Source organism: Lissotriton helveticus, chromosome 12 (genome assembly GCF_964261635.1).
Source record: "Lissotriton helveticus chromosome 12, aLisHel1.1, whole genome shotgun sequence".
Taxonomy (NCBI): Eukaryota; Metazoa; Chordata; class Amphibia; order Caudata; family Salamandridae; genus Lissotriton; species Lissotriton helveticus.
In genome coordinates, this window is record NC_136073.1 from 817,787,039 (window position 1) to 817,804,023 (window position 16,985).

The 16,985-nt window shown below is 45.2% G+C and overlaps 1 long non-coding RNA gene across 1 annotated transcript; it reads right to left on the reverse strand.

The window, feature by feature from the left end:
* Positions 1-537: 537 nt before the first annotated feature.
* Positions 538-15,757, reverse strand: LOC144799985 (uncharacterized). The gene is made up of 2 exons (XR_013603913.1): positions 12,970-15,757; positions 538-1,642 (listed from the first exon to the last, which is right to left on the reverse strand). It is a non-coding gene; the product is annotated as an uncharacterized LOC144799985 (long non-coding RNA).
* Between the last annotated feature and the right edge of the window lie 1,228 nt (positions 15,758-16,985).

Consider the following 16,985-nt stretch of genomic DNA (forward strand, 5'->3'; position numbering starts at 1 on the left):
CCTCTTCAGGCAACATTCCACTCAATGCAACTTACCTCTCCATGCAACACTCTACGCCATGCCACATTCTTTTTTAGGCAACATTCCTCGCGAGTATTTCTTTCAATTCCACATTCTACTCTGTCCAACTTTCTCATCCATTAAATGTAACAACATAGTTCGGGCAGCATTCCACCATGCAACATCCATCGCCAATCGACCATCCCAGGAGTGCAAGTTTCATCTCACTGTAACACTCCACTGCATGAACTGCTATACCCCAGTTGTTTCCTCTCTATGCAGTGTTAGCCGCCGTGTAATATTCCATTCCATGTAGTATTCAATTCTGCTCCATCGACCATTCCAGGCCTTGGAGTAATCCGCCCTTTTTCCATACTATGCACCGCTCCATCTCAGGGCTCATGAAGATTCAGGCAGCCCATTGACAACACCCCAACACATCTCCCTTTGTGTCCAAACCCCCCCTGTGCCGCTCTCCTCCAATGTACTTGGAGATGCCTGTTCAGCCAGGCCAGTGCACCAAGAATGACAATCCACTGAAAGGGTTTAACTTTATTTTCTTCCATTAGTGTTAGAAATGTGTGTGCCAAAACGCTTCCATCAAAAGACACCCATTGAAACCTCATAAAAACAAAACAGGAATTAAACAGCGGCAGTCGGAGGTAGAATCAATGTGCACACACATAACACATCCTCATTTGTCTTTGTCCTGAGAGGAGGCATGTGTCCCTGTCCTGGATATACAGTTCAGTTTCAGGAGGATGCCTCTCTATCCTGTACACATTGCTAAGGTGAAGCAGCCCACTGTTCCTGTCCTGGATACACAACTGTCTCATAAGGCCATGTCCTACTCTGGATACACACCTCTCAGGCCTAGCCTTGGTCCCTATCCAGGATATGCATCTGTCAGTGGTTGCAGTCTGGTCCCGGATATACAGTTTTCATTCCTAGTCTTTGTCCCAACCCACAGTATACACAGTGCTAGGCCTTTAGCCAGTGTCCCTTTACCAGATGCACAGCTTAGACCTTTAGGTACAGCTCAAGCCTAGCCTTGGTCCCAGTACCGAATGCACAGCTCGGGCTCAGATGACAGTTACCTCCTGTCCTCGATACACAGCCCTGACACATCAGCATCAGCATCTACTGCCTAAAGTAAACAACTCTCACATGCCCACAGCACGTCTTGGGTAGAAGAATCAGGCAAATAAAGTCTTTGAGGGCACAGCTGAGGTCAAGGCTTTCATTCATCCTTGTGCTAGATAAGCACGACAGGCTAAAAATGCCCTTTACCTACACCTCTCTTGGTTACACAGGTCAGGCAGGGAAAGGCCTCCGCCTATGTCCATGTTACTTAGCTTAGCCGAGGAGGCCTTTATCCCGGTCTTCATTAAAAGGTTCAGGGTGAAAAGGTCTTTGAAAGAGTCATCTACCTTTTCTCGGGTACATGCTCAAGCCGAGCACGTCTTTGGCCTTCACCTGGATAAACAGTCCAGGCAAAGAAATGATTTCTTCCATTGGTCCAAGATGCAGAGCTTTTCCTGGGATTGCTTTTACGCCTGTGTTGGATACACAGCTCTGGCTGAGATGGCCTTCTTTCCTAACCTAGATATACATCTCTCCTGGTCATGGCTTAGATGATCTTCTTCCTGTGGTAAATAAATAAATAATACCCTATTTTTGACTAGACTTATAGCATAACAGATAGCTCAATAAATAAGAGTCAAGATTCGAGGTAGTAGGAGTTTCTGCAGGTTTATTACAGCATAAGGACAGGATCAGGACAACCTGCATAGGAACAGAGGTGACAGGGCCCAGCAGGACAACTGGGGCCCAGCAGGGGAAAAGAGGCCCAGCAGCTGCTGGGGCTAGGTCTGGGATGAGCGCGCTAACATTCAATAACAAAACACAGGCATATATACATAACGCGAACACATAGCATTACATTGCAGTAGGCGTAGCAGTGGGTGGAGCAGAAGGCGTGATGCGTAGCAGTCGCGAAAGATAACAGTAAAAAGAGGTGTAACTGGGAGTATACATAGACATGTGATGCAAACGTAACAGAATATGTCATGAATGGGCGGAAACCTTGGAGGGGGCTACCTAAGGAGCCGGGACCTCTAACCTAATGGTGCGCGAAAACTGGCAATGACGTATTACTAGGAGAAGCTGGGGGCTACGAACTCTGTGCTAGGAGCAGGGACTAGAGTCTGGAGGGTCGGAGCGACATGTACCTAAACCCTATCTGGTATCTGATGTTTAGGGAACATGTTGATATAAACTAGAAGTCAGGAGGGGAAAAGCTAACTCGATTCTAAGACTGGACCATACATTATTCTACATGTAGTGCGTGATGAAGAATATTAAATGACCATTAAATACAGTATTTCTCTAACATGGAGACGAGAAGGCTAGACAATGACGGAAACTATTGATGCAGTTCAGTAGCTTAGGAATGCAGAAGAGGAGGACTGAACTGATAACTGGAACTATAACATACTTTTGGCAGACTCAGAGGCAGAGCCAAGCTACACCGGGCACTGCGAGGCAGGAAGTAAGTGAAGGGTCGAGGATACAGGTGGGGGCTGTATCGCTCCTCAGCGAGGCTTTCAGGAGACAGGAGCTGAATCTAGGGTCCGGGCCCTTTTGAGGCCTGGAAACGGGGACTTTATAATGGAATAACGTGCACACTGGGAAAAGTGGCAACATAACTTTACCTAGGCCTGATATTCGTAGTATTCACGAGGACTGGAAACTAACATACCAGAGGTGGACACAACTGTAATTGCGTCATTAATCAGGCATGGGGAATAACATATGCATATTGGTCATGCACACATAACATATGATGGATGAGGCGTAGGGACACAGAACATGGCAAAATTTACTTTTCCACATTCCCTCCTTGTCACTACGTTTCCATCAGGAAACATCAATTTTCATGATACCATCTATCTGTTCATACAGTACCATTTGCTCGTCTCGAATTGTCTTGGAACGGGATTTAGAACGGGGCTTGGGACTAGGAATACAAGAGGTAGCACACATGCTGCAAATCGCAGGGCCACATTGTATACAGAGGCAGCAGCTAAATATGATCGCTACTGCAATACCTAGAAAGGACAGGACTTTCCATCCCCATGCGGAAATTATATTCCAGAACCAACCGGACCATGTCCAGGTGCCTGGATCTTGATGTAACAGATGGGCAATTTTATGGAGTCTGGTTATAGCTGAATAAACAGACAGCGCGTTATTTGGAATGAAAATGCAGCAACTAGATCCGATGACTCTACAGGCCCCGCCCCTATCGGCCAGTATGACGTCAAGGACGAGACGATTTTGCAAAACGACAAATCTCATAGCAGATTGTTCTTCGGTTAGGTTACCTAGAGCAGAGGCAGTCTCATTTACTACAGCTTCAAGGGTTCTTGTTAACCTACGGATCAGTTTACTATTCTGGACAGGTCCTACAAAGAAGAAGAAACCTTTATTGAAATCTGTATACTGTTCTAGAGTAGTTTCAGTATAATCGACAATTGGGGACTCCCTTCTATGTCTAATGTGTACTAGATGTGTGTTTCTGTGATAATCAGATGGGGCTAGGAAAACAGGTGGCAGTAGGAAAGCAATGTAACAGGTTCCCTCCCAATCGAGGGGCAGACGGACATATGCGGTCTGACCACAAATAAAATAAGAATGACGTGAAGCTTTGAAAACAGATTTCCCACTGTCACTATACTTGATAACAGTAGTACATTCACTATGACCTACATGCACAGAACCATAATTACGGACACATAATTCGCCTTTGACTGGTAGTACTGAAATAGCAGGTAAGTCTGGAGTAGTATCAGACTGAACATTCAGGACCATGAAATTCGACGAATAATTACCTAAATTATATACTTCATTTTCTAGATCTAAACCTGTTCTGTGGGGAAAACCTTGCTTGTCTGGAAAACATGTACTGTTAAGAAAAGACATATCTGTTGAGGACGACGTTAACGTGGACCATGCTCCACACGAACCATTGTGTGAGAATGGATAAGGAAAAAGTGGCAGAACTCCCTTTGATGTCTGGAAAGGGGGGAGTCGACCACACACCCAACAATTAGTGGCATTGCTGGTCTGGTGTGAATAATGTAACATACGGATAAATGTGTTGTTGCGCATAGCGAGGCGGTAAGAATATTCGTGAGGAGGCAGATCACTAAACGTGTGCTCTACTGTAGCATTAGCAGACATATTTACATGAGGAACTGGACAATACAGATAAAACGCATAGCTGGTGCAGGAAATCAAGATGCTGAGAAATAATATGAAACTTAGAAAAACGATACATTGAAGTGAACTTCGACTGACTCTCTCACTATGGGGGTCTATTTTATACATGTCAGAAACAATTTAACCGTTTCACCTAGGGGAGGACTTATACAATCAAACTGACTGACTTATTTTGCTAGACCTTAATTTGAGCTTATACTCCTGCTGCGGAGTTTTCTCTAACAAGGGAGGGGTTGTAATAATGTCTTGTGCGGGACAGTCCTTTAAAACAATGTTCTGGCAATCTTTCGAATCTTGGGAATCCTTGGAAATGTTTTTAGAAGCTGGTTTCAATCCTTTGAAAAGTTTTACATGAGAAAGGTGGACCCACCCCTTCCTGCCTTCCAACTTGACGGCAGTACGGGTGGTCAAGAGGACCTGGCGTGGCTCCTTCCAACGTGGTTCCAGCGGACTTGATCTGTCGAAATTCCGGACCATCACAAGGGAGCCTGGAACGATCTCGTGCGGTGCCACCTCGGTATTGTCTGGAAATGCGGCGGCAACCTGTGAACGACATGAGTTGAGGGCAGACATCAAGGAAGCTAGGTAATCTGTCAGCATATTACATGAAACATCGGTAATACTTCGGGGTCTAGGAGTACCCCACATGTTAGGGGGGCGGCCGAATACGACCTCATACGGGGACAGACCTGATCTGGAATGTGCGACCATGCGCATATAAAACAAAGCGATTGGCAGAGCTATTAACCAGTCCACACCTTTGTCCTTACAGACTTTTGCAATGCGGATTTTCAGAGTCTGATTATGTCTCTCTACGAGACCGGCTGCTTCAGGATGGCGTACACAATGAAACTTCCACTGGTACCCTAACAAAAGGGAAACGTGTTTCATGAGTTCAGATGAGAATGGCTGGCCGTTATCAGAATATACGACTCTAGGGAGTCCATACCTAGGGAAAAATTCACGAACCAACTGCTTGGCAGTGGTCGCGGCTGTGTAATCTGGGACTGGATATGCTTCTGTCCACCTGGACAAAGCGCATACAACTACAAGGACATACTTGAAACCTCGACATCGCTCCATCTGAATATAATCCATCTGGAGGACCTCAAAAGGGTGGTCAGGGGGCTGGAAACCACCTTGTTCCACCGGGACACTTTTACCTGGGTTAAACTGACAACATATCATACAGGTACGGACTTTCTGCTTGGCTGCAGCTCGTAAATGCTTGTTGAACCAAATGTTCTGGATACTGTCTAACATAGCTTTTTCTCCTAAATGGGCTGGACTATGTGCGGTGTTGATAATGACTTGAACCATAGAATCGGGGAGAAACCATGTGGCTCTACCCTTCGTTAACCATCCTTGATCTGTCTGGACCCCTCCTTGTTCAGACCATTTCTTGATTTCATCGGGAGTAGCATGTAACTGGATATCTATGACATCTTGTGTAGGGTCCTTAACTGTCATGCATGTAATCGGATCTGGAGTATGTGTCTGATTAACTGGAATGTCTGGAGTCTGTGCTGTAAGCTTGGCTGTGCGGTCTGCTAGATCATTACCTTGGGAAATAATGTCAGTAACTTTCGTATGTGCTTTGCATTTCATAATAGCAATGGATGTCGGTAAATGTATGGCATCTAACAGGGCTTGAATAAGGAGACCATGCTGAATCTTGGTTCCATGAGAAGTCATGAAACCTCTCTCCTGCCAGAGTACTCCGAAGTCGTGTACAACTCCGAATGCGTAACGTGAATCTGTGTAAACATTAACTTTCAGGTTCTTGGCGTGTATACAGGCTTGTGTCAGAGCAACTAGCTCTGCTGCTTGAGCGGACAGGGTATCAATACGGTGTGTTTCAATAACTTCGGTGTCAGTAGTCACTGCATACGCGGCGACTAGTTCTCCTGTACTAGTTCTCATACATGAACCATCCACATAAAGTGTCAGGTCAGGATCTGGTAACGGAATATCTGTCAGGTCTTGTCTTGGCTTTGTCGTAATGTTAACTACTTCCACACAATCATGTGGGTCTGGATTTGAATTAACTGATGGTAACAGTGTAGCGGGATTCAGAACGTTGCAGCGTCTAATTTCTATGTGTGGCTGGAACAGTGTCAATTCATAACCTGTTAAACGTGCAATTGTCAAGTGCTGAGTTTGTGTTCGGTTTAAAAGAACTTCTACTGAATGTGGGACTTGTACTGTCAGGGAGTGTCCTAAAACTATGGAATCACTTTGTCTGATAGCTAGTGCTGTGGCTGCAACTGACTTGAGGCACGCAGGTAACGCCTGGGCGACTGGATCTAATGTGCTCGAAAAATAAGCACAGGGCTTGTGTTGACCTGCTTGATCTTGTGTGAGAACAGATAATGCTGTACCTTCCCGTTCAGTAACGAAAAGTGTAAAAGGCTTACTGTAGTTCGGTGTTGCTAGAACTGGAGCTTGACATAGGGCTTTCTTTAACTCGTTAAAACTAAGTGTATGGTCAGATGTCCAAGGGAGGACAGTCGATACGGCTGCCTCCTGTGTCGTTAACTGTATCAGTGGCTTGGCTAGAAATGCATACTGGGGAATCCATTGTCTACAATAAGAAGTAAGGCCGATAAAAGCACGTACCTCCTTCTGGGTTCTGGGCTGGGGAAGACTCGCTATTAACTGGATACGGTCTGGTGTCAACTGCCTACCCCTCTTGGACAGCAAGTGTCCTAAGTATACCACTTGCTGGACACAGAATTGAAGCTTCGAAGGTGACACCTTGTGCCCCATCTCGGCTAGAAAATACAGAACTGTAAGGGATGCTCGCTCGCAAGCACGTTCAGAACGGGCTGTGATCAGTAGATCATCGACATACTGGAGCAGGGCAGTGTCAGTTGGCATGTGAATATTGTCTAGCTGTCTCTTGAGTGCTTGACTGTAAATACTAGGGCTTTCTGTGAAACCTTGAGGAGCGCGTGTAAACATATAGCTCCTTCCATTTAAACAAAATCCGAAAAGAAACTGGCTATCTGGATGAATTGGAACACTGAAAAATGCATTCTTGAGGTCTATGACAGTGAAAAACATGGCTTCGGAATCAATGGCTGTTAACAGGGAAGAGATATCTGGGACAACTGGGTACTGAGGAATAATACATTTATTAAGCTCTCGTAAATCAATCACTAATCGATATACTGGGGGTGCATTTGGATCAGTACGTTTCATGACGGGAATGATCGGAGAATTACATACATTGGAGTCAGTTTCTACAACTACTCCTTGAGCCATGAGCTCGTCAATAATTTTGGATAAGGCTGCTACAGCCTCGGGTGGCAATCTGTACTGTCTGATTCGGGGTAACACTACACCTGGCTTGAGAGTCACACGATGGGGTGTGATTTGCATATAACCTACATCAGTTGGACCTTGCGCCCATAAATGCTGTGGAACATTAGACAATCTCGAATCAAAATCTCGTAATACATAGTGACCCTTAAAGTCACGTAGGAACAGACGTATTCCCTCTGGGGAACAGCAAATAACTGCACCTAACTCTTTCAGTGTCTTAATGCCTAACAGATTTTCTGGACATGACTTAGTAAGTAACAGATCAGTAGTACGGGACAATGGACCTACTTCTAGAGAAACTGGCTTAGATATCTCATTAACTATTGGCTTTCCTGAAAATCCAAGGGAAACATTTCTTGAGCCTGAGAGCGGAGCCCCTGGAACTTCGGCATGACTAATTGTGGTCCTACTTGCCCCTGTATCGATCAAAAACTTTCTGTCTTTCCCTAATACTTGACTGTGAACATAGGGACCCTCTTGATCTACAGGTATCTCGATGAGAGGCAAGCCTACCTCCCTCTCTAGGCTGTTTCATGAATATGACTGGTACTCTGGATACTCGGACTGTGCATACTGGTACATCTGTGACGTAACATGCTGTGTTGCAGCTATAGGCTGCGGTGCGGAAACTGTCTGTTGTGCATTCTGTGGCTGAGGAATCTGTGAAACTTGTTCTTGTCTAGGCGGACGTGGTCTTTCTTTAGTCTTACCAGTAGCTATGTTATGTTTCAGAACTGCACACTCGTTTATAAAATGACCTGGCTGTTTACAATAATTGCAGTTCCCTTTAACGGGAGCTGCAGGATGACTGGCTTGATTCGGACCCCTCTTCTGACTGTCTTGAGGAACAGATTGTGCAACTAGCACTTTCATTTTCGTGTCTTTCATACGTTTTCTTTCGTGTTCTTGCTCTTCTCTGATTCTATTCTGGTGGTACTGAAGCATCTGGAGCATCTGGGACGGAGTATTTGCTTGCCAGGTGCTTTCGACTTTCAAAACTCGATTTTTAATTTGTGGACTTGAATTCTCGACTAATTTAGTAACGAAAAGGTGAGGGTATGACTCACTACTTGTCTTGAGACCACTGTTGATACTGAAACATTTCTCAAATCTAGAATAAAAATCACTAATATCTTCATCTTGTTTCTGTTTACAGGCTGAGATTGCATCCCAGTCTTCTTTCCTAGTTGTCAATAATCTGGGTAAAACTTGAATCAATAATTCTGGTAATTCTTTACATTTATCTCCAAGACCGGTACCTGGTACTCGTGCCTTGTCTTCAGCTTCTAGAGCTGCCCAATCGATCTTTTTCTCTCCCACCTCCCATTCTTTTTCCTTTAACTTTTCATACACCCCTGCGGGTAACAGGACCTTTAACATTTTAATGATGTCTGGGTAAGTGTATTCTCCCATACGGAGCATGTCTTTTAGTTCTCTATGGAACCCTGCTGGATCTTTGTCATGACAGGGAATTAATTTCTTCATTTCAAGAAGTTCCATCTTTGATATTGGAGTGTATACGAACACTCGTTGCATTACGCCACCCGCCCCTTGGACTGGGTGGACTTCTCGTAACGGATTCTGTCTGTCTATGTAAAACGATTTACTTTCTGGGGGTGAGACATGAACAAAATGCGGGTTCAGGAACGTTCTATATTTGTGGCGCTGTTCTAGAATGACACTAATTAAATCGGTACCTAGACCTCTCCATCTATACTGGAGTAACTCGTTCAGGATATCGTGTAACGGGCCTGGATCAGAATGTTGACCCTCATACAGAGTAATGAGGTGCTGGATCATATACATACCCACCAGTCGTTGCTCGGCTGGGGGCAGTTTCAGAAACATTTGTGCCACTATTTCGTCTGGAAAAGTGGTAGAATCAGTAATCCATCGGACTGCTGATCGGGCTAGTTCTTGTTCATGCATGGTACTTAATTCACTGTAACCGACTCGTGATTTCAGAATGTGATCGGTAGCTTGAAATACTTGTTCTAGAGAACCTTGTTCTGGTGCTGGATGATGAAAAATAGACTTGTGTTCTAGGCGTAAATGGCGATCTGGAAATCTAGATTTTCCTACATATGCTATTCTGGCGGGATTCTCGTCTTCCTCTTCAGGATCAGAGATACTTTCTTTCTCGCTTACTTGTGCTGCTTTACGCTGGTCGTGTAACCTTATTATTTCTTTACGAATTTTCTTGTACATACTCTCCATGGCACTGACGGTCTTGTGCTTACCCTCGGCTATATTATCACTCCACCTTGTCAGGATTCTCATTTCGGCGGGATCTTTAGACGGGTAATCTTGTTCTCTTATTAGACAATTGATCAGGAACTTTAATATCATGAGCTGAATCTCGGCTTTCCTTTGAGACATAATCTCGCCAATACTTTCTGGATCATCCCCTGTACGGATGAAACGATATATTCTGTCTAGATCTTCTTTCATATTCGGTAAGGTGACTAGATACTCGGTCACTCTCCTTACACGTAAGGAATATAAAACCATAGTATATTCGCCTGGAACTGGATCATAGACACATTCGTTAAGGGCTTGCCTGATTTCTGTGACAGACTTATTACTTTTAGGAGTACGCTGTGATGCTTGAGCATGTAATTCGAGTGCTGATAAACGTTTGTGTGGCGGCGGGGTATGAGGAGGACCTCCTCCTGCGGCCCCTAGACTGGAGTCGTCTACTGAGGCTCTACGTCCTGGCAGAGTGGGAAATGGAACTGTAGGCTGGACCGGGGGTACCGTAACAGGTACTCCGGTGTCTGGAGGAGCGGGAAGTGCCTGATTTACAGGGACTGGCGGAGCGCGAACAGGATTTGCATATTCGGGGACTGTGTCGTCCAGATAGGACGAAATAAAAATATCAGCTGCGGTCGGTTTGTGACGTAGCTTGGTCGGAACTACTGGTGGCGGGAAATTACTGGATGCCTCTGGGGTCGCTTTTGGCAAACCTTCGGCAAGGAGAGGATACATACCCTTAATAAGGGCATGCCTCTGTCTGTCTGACTGTTCTGCTTTGACTTGTTCACCTATCTCGATTAATTCTCTTTCCTGGGCTCGTTCTTGGGATTCTCTACTTAATTCTGACTTTCTGACTTCCTTTTCCGTTCTTCTATGCGCTTCCTTACGCCATAACTCGATGGCATCTTTCTGTGACTGTCTGGCTTTCTTTTTCCATAATGCTTCTTCTACTCGCATGATACATTCGGCATCCCATGTACCCGATACGGGCCATCTATACTTTTCTTCTGACTGTTTGGTATACTCTACCCATAAATCTAGATACAATATGGCGCTTATGCCATGTTTCTGATACATAAAGTGACCTGGACTGTCCCTAGGCGGGACAGGAACTGCTTCCTCTAATAAACCTTTTCTAGTTTTTAACTGACGTAACTTGGAAAATATAGGCATGACTGAACTGTAATCTGGACACAATACAATACACAATAAAAACACGAAATCACATCGCACTCATACCACAACAGTAAATTACATGAAGAACATTATAAATAACAGTTCGAACAGAATATTACCTGGAATACTGAGAACAGAAATAGAACAGATTTTCTCGAGAACGGAACAGACTAGAGTTACTGGATGCACTGCTGTAACAGTACGGAACATACCGGTCCCATAAAGGGACACATCAAGACCCGTATCCACCTAGGTGAACACTTCGTTTGTGAGTCTGGGTACCACCAACCCACGGACCAGGAGTCAATTTAGATTGGTCCTGTCTAGATACTACCCCAGCAATGGTACTCACCGGGCAGCACGGAACGGAAGGCCTCGGACGGGACTGGACTGCTACGACGACGGACGACGGACTTCGGACTTCAGTTACGGGTGGGCCTCCGGATACCTCGGACCTTGGACTCTCGGCTTGGGCTCTGGTCGGGACTCGCCGCGTTCCTCCACCGTCTCGTTTGGATGCTGGACCGCCTCCTCCGTCTCCTCCGTGGGCCTGAGGGATACTTGAGCAGAAATATCTGCCACTGCGCAGAAGAGTTCCGTCACGACTGCAGAGGGTCAGGGGGTCGGCGTGGCTTCACCGACGCGTGGGGAAAGGGCAAGTCCCTGTTCGGGCGCCATTATGTGGTAAATAAATAAATAATACCCTATTTTTGACTAGACTTATAGCATAACAGATAGCTCAATAAATAAGAGTCAAGATTCGAGGTAGTAGGAGTTTCTGCAGGTTTATTACAGCATAAGGACAGGATCAGGACAACCTGCATAGGAACAGAGGTGACAGGGCCCAGCAGGACAACTGGGGCCCAGCAGGGGAAAAGAGGCCCAGCAGCTGCTGGGGCTAGGTCTGGGATGAGCGCGCTAACATTCAATAACAAAACACAGGCATATATACATAACGCGAACACATAGCATTACATTGCAGTAGGCGTAGCAGTGGGTGGAGCAGAAGGCGTGATGCGTAGCAGTCGCGAAAGATAACAGTAAAAAGAGGTGTAACTGGGAGTATACATAGACATGTGATGCAAACGTAACAGAATATGTCATGAATGGGCGGAAACCTTGGAGGGGGCTACCTAAGGAGCCGGGACCTCTAACCTAATGGTGCGCGAAAACTGGCAATGACGTATTACTAGGAGAAGCTGGGGGCTACGAACTCTGTGCTAGGAGCAGGGACTAGAGTCTGGAGGGTCGGAGCGACATGTACCTAAACCCTATCTGGTATCTGATGTTTAGGGAACATGTTGATATAAACTAGAAGTCAGGAGGGGAAAAGCTAACTCGATTCTAAGACTGGACCATACATTATTCTACATGTAGTGCGTGATGAAGAATATTAAATGACCATTAAATACAGTATTTCTCTAACATGGAGACGAGAAGGCTAGACAATGACGGAAACTATTGATGCAGTTCAGTAGCTTAGGAATGCAGAAGAGGAGGACTGAACTGATAACTGGAACTATAACATACTTTTGGCAGACTCAGAGGCAGAGCCAAGCTACACCGGGCACTGCGAGGCAGGAAGTAAGTGAAGGGTCGAGGATACAGGTGGGGGCTGTATCGCTCCTCAGCGAGGCTTTCAGGAGACAGGAGCTGAATCTAGGGTCCGGGCCCTTTTGAGGCCTGGAAACGGGGACTTTATAATGGAATAACGTGCACACTGGGAAAAGTGGCAACATAACTTTACCTAGGCCTGATATTCGTAGTATTCACGAGGACTGGAAACTAACATACCAGAGGTGGACACAACTGTAATTGCGTCATTAATCAGGCATGGGGAATAACATATGCATATTGGTCATGCACACATAACATATGATGGATGAGGCGTAGGGACACAGAACATGGCAAAATTTACTTTTCCACATTCCAATCTGGACTACAGATCTTTGACTGGGATCCCAGCCTTTTCTGTCAGTCTTGGATACAGTGCTATGTCTTCAACATCCTTGGTCCACCATATGTACCTATTATGTACGCCTCACTCAGTAACATTGCGGTGATAACTTTGTGGTCTAAGGCTTGTGCTGTCCTTTGTAGTATGGAGTATGACTGTCTGTAGAATGAGGTATGATATAAATTAGTCTTTGATGTTCTCTTTTTGTGTATCGCATACAGAGTGTTAGTATTTGAAGATAACGCCAGAACAGGCTTCTCTTACAAGTAGCTTGTGAGCTACTTGTAGCTCTCCAGCTTCCTTTAAGTTGCTCTCTCGTGTGCTGTCCAGCCTAACAAATTAGAAGCTTTTGCTTGGCTGAATTCATTTTGGTATATCAAAATTGAGAAAAGAGGAGAATGTGTGTACTCCCAGAACTCATAAGCTGATGTTAAGTGAAAAATTATTGAATTTCTAAAATATATTTAAAGCTGATATTTGAGTGATAAATCGCGGGTCTGGGGAGACTTATTACCAACATTATCACCTTGGTGCCAGGGGCACTGCAGCTATGGCTGTTATGTATTACCCATGTAAGGCATTCCAAATTGACAGAGCCTTGACAACCCTGACCGATAAACTGACATGATTACTACTGGAAATATTGCATATGGTGGCCAGTTTGGGATGAGTTTCATTGAACATCAGTAGCTCTTATTACAGAAAAGGTTGGCGACCCTTGCTCTGGAATGAGGAACATTCTGGCAAGGTACTGGTTGTTGGTTGGCCTTTGTTGTATCATTTCGGAAGATGGTGTAGTTCTTGTTTACAAAGAGCACTGTTGCAGAAGATACTGGATATGGATGCATGCAAGGGTCATTAAAAATAGGGCCATAAGAGCAGCTGTATTCCATAGTTTTTGCAACTAAGTTGAGATGGCCTCCATATGTGTGTGGATTTTTGAGATCTTAGAGTATTATAGAATATATCAAAATAAGGAGGAGGTTTGGGACCGGGAGCCATTATTTAAGCAGGTCCTGCATACAGGGCTCCTAGTAAGCTGTGCTACAAGGAGCATACAGTTCCTTAGGGGGACGGGGAAGACAGGTCTTGCTTCGTGATGCCCTCACACACCCCAAGAGATGTCATGCTTCATCATTGGGTTTTGCTCCTCGTCGGGCCTGCGCTGCAATGCCCGACGGGCTCACCGTAAATGGGGCTCTTTTTCTGAGATCTTTTTATGAAGCAGCCATAAGGTGTGTGCGGGTAAGAGGGCAAGGGTAGTGCAAGGACAGTGGAAGATAAAATAAGTCTGGAACAGTCCTAATCAAAACTATTTTAATGTTCAAGGTAGTTCCAGCTTGGTTAAAAGTGCATGGATGCCCTATGTGGATGTAATGTTCCTAGAGGGCTATCTCTGTGAAAAGGGTCGACATGTTTTGTGCCTCTGTTGCTCCTAGCGAGTCAATTGGCACTTCATCAGGACCTAAGTAATAGTGTATCATGCACTATTGGGTGTCTGGCTCCTGATTGGATGGAATGGTAACCAGACAACAAATTGAGTGCTGTCATAGTAGACTTATACTGGGCAGTAGTGTGAGACCCTTCGTAAAAAAGTCTACAGCCTGACGGTGACGATAACAGAGCACATAGTTGCTCTATCGTGCTCGACGAACAGCAACTAGATGTGTTCCTACCCTCGCTCTAGAGAATATAGACATCCTCTACTAAATATCTCTGAGGTTCTGAGTCTGCTGGCAGGGTTTATATTTATACCATCATTGAATTTCCTTCAACTTTCCATCAAGTGCAACTACATAAGGTATCAAGATGAACAGTGTCTGTGTTAACATCATTGGACGAGTTCATAGCAATTTTACAACGAGTGAGGAGGAGGTCATGAAGGGGTCATGTACTATAGTGTCAGGAGAACATATGAAGTGTGAAGTTGGTTACCTCTGGTTTTAAGATATTTAACACTTAAATATCTTGGTGATACTTGGTCATACGCTTTCTAGCGAGGGGACCATGCACAAGTTACTTATTCTGGAGACTGCTAAGGAAAACCTAGAACCAAAAGGCAGAAACTAGGTAAGATTGTTCAGGGGACAACCTGAATGCTACTAGAAGTTTGATTTTGCAGGAAAAGTTAGACTTTGAGTGAACAGGATAAAATCTGAATGGAGTGAAGGTTGTCAAGTAGCTTCTGACATTGAAACAGAGCTCCATCCTTTGGGTATTTTGATCTGATGAGGTGAAAACTTTAACATCAGACATTTTATTGTATTAGCTCAAGTAAAGGACAGGGATAAACTAATTTTGAGTTCGAGAACAGTAGATGGGGCTGAAAAGAATTTTTCAGAAGTGAAAACGGAAAAGTTAGCCTCCTGTTGGCCAATGGGACACAGTTTTTTTGAACAGCCATTTACCAGGAAAATAGATCATTAACATTTAGTGAGACATTTCCGTCTTGTGATATGGACAAGACTACCAACTGAACTGAGTGGCACGAAGGACGATTGGCGTCAGGGAATTTTACTTCTGTGGCAAGTTTTTGCCTCGTCTGAGACACCAGCAGAGGACTGCTTATCTTTACCACTGGCCAGATCGGAGAGTGAGTGACGTTTACAGAAGATTTAGAAGGAAAGTGCAAGATGAGACTTCTTGGGAAACAGAATGTTAGCAGGCGCCACGTATACAGTAGAACTACGTGGGCAGTTGAACCGCATATGTGGTTAACTGACCTTGTGTCCTCCATTAGTCATATTATTTCTTCACTCTTCCTCTACTGCCTTCTTCAGAAATATTCTGTCCTGTATGCTCTCAGTAGGAGCTCTGTGCCCTGAAGAGCAGCGCTGCTGCTCGAGGCATTAGAGTGCCCGCTCTGCGTAATTTAATGCACAGTGCTGTTGCCAACGCCTCAGTGTGTACAATGTGTGCAATGGATGGTGTTGCTCTGCTGTCTCTGTTTTGAGTTTGTAAGGGTTGTGCATTCTGTGTGTAGTATTCGAGAGCACGTTAGGGCGTCTGTCTGTGGCATATCAGTACCTGTGACAGCCAGGCTAACAAAGCTTTCGCCAACACTTGGAACGTGCCTCTAAGGCACCTACACACAGCAGCCATACAACATGGGCACCGCAGGTGTATCAATAATCTACTTCTAACAGGCGCATAACATGAGGCTTAGCCCTGCATCTATCTGAAACAACTACCTGCTGTGACAGACCTTTCTGCGATACAACTTTCCCTGTAAGTCACATAACCAAGAGACAGCCAACTAGCGTCAAGCATCGGCCAGTAACCAGGGCGCACCAGGAGGGATAGCTCTCTGGTCCAAGTCTTGCATTGAAATGTGGATGTAACACGAGGTATGCTTTGCTATTGGAGGCTTGGGTCCATCAGAGTGGTGCACCCCGAAGGATAGCTCTGCATTGGAAGGCCTTAGTGTTTCAGTTCTGTGTTACCTGACGTATGGTCCTGCTGCCCAAGATATGCGATGCGTAGAATAAGTCTGCCACTGCATTGTGAGTTTATTTAGAGCATTCTCCCACACCGCACGAGGGAGGCCACTTGTGGCATGCTGAACACGTCACAAATGCACCTTCTGAGATGTCAGTGAGTATCGCCAGGGCCGTCTTAACAGCATTATAGGCCCCCGGGGCAAAGCAGTGCACTGGGCCCCGCCTACACAACCACTCACAGGAATAAAAATGTTTAACAGAAAATTTGTGTTAAATTCTGGTCTGCATTAGGACCCTATGCTGGTGGGGCCCCCAGGCAACTGTCCGGCGTGCCCATAAGACGGCACTGAGTATCACACCTCTGCCTGCAACAACCAAAACACGGTAGCTCTGCTGATCAACAGACCAAGCAACTGCTGGTAAAATATGTATCATATGAGTTTACTTTCCAATGAGTCAGACATCTGTCCTTAATGTAAAACCCAAGGGTGTGCCAGGCGTCTACTTGTAACAAGCGGGTAACTGCAGGGTTTTAAGTGTCCGCT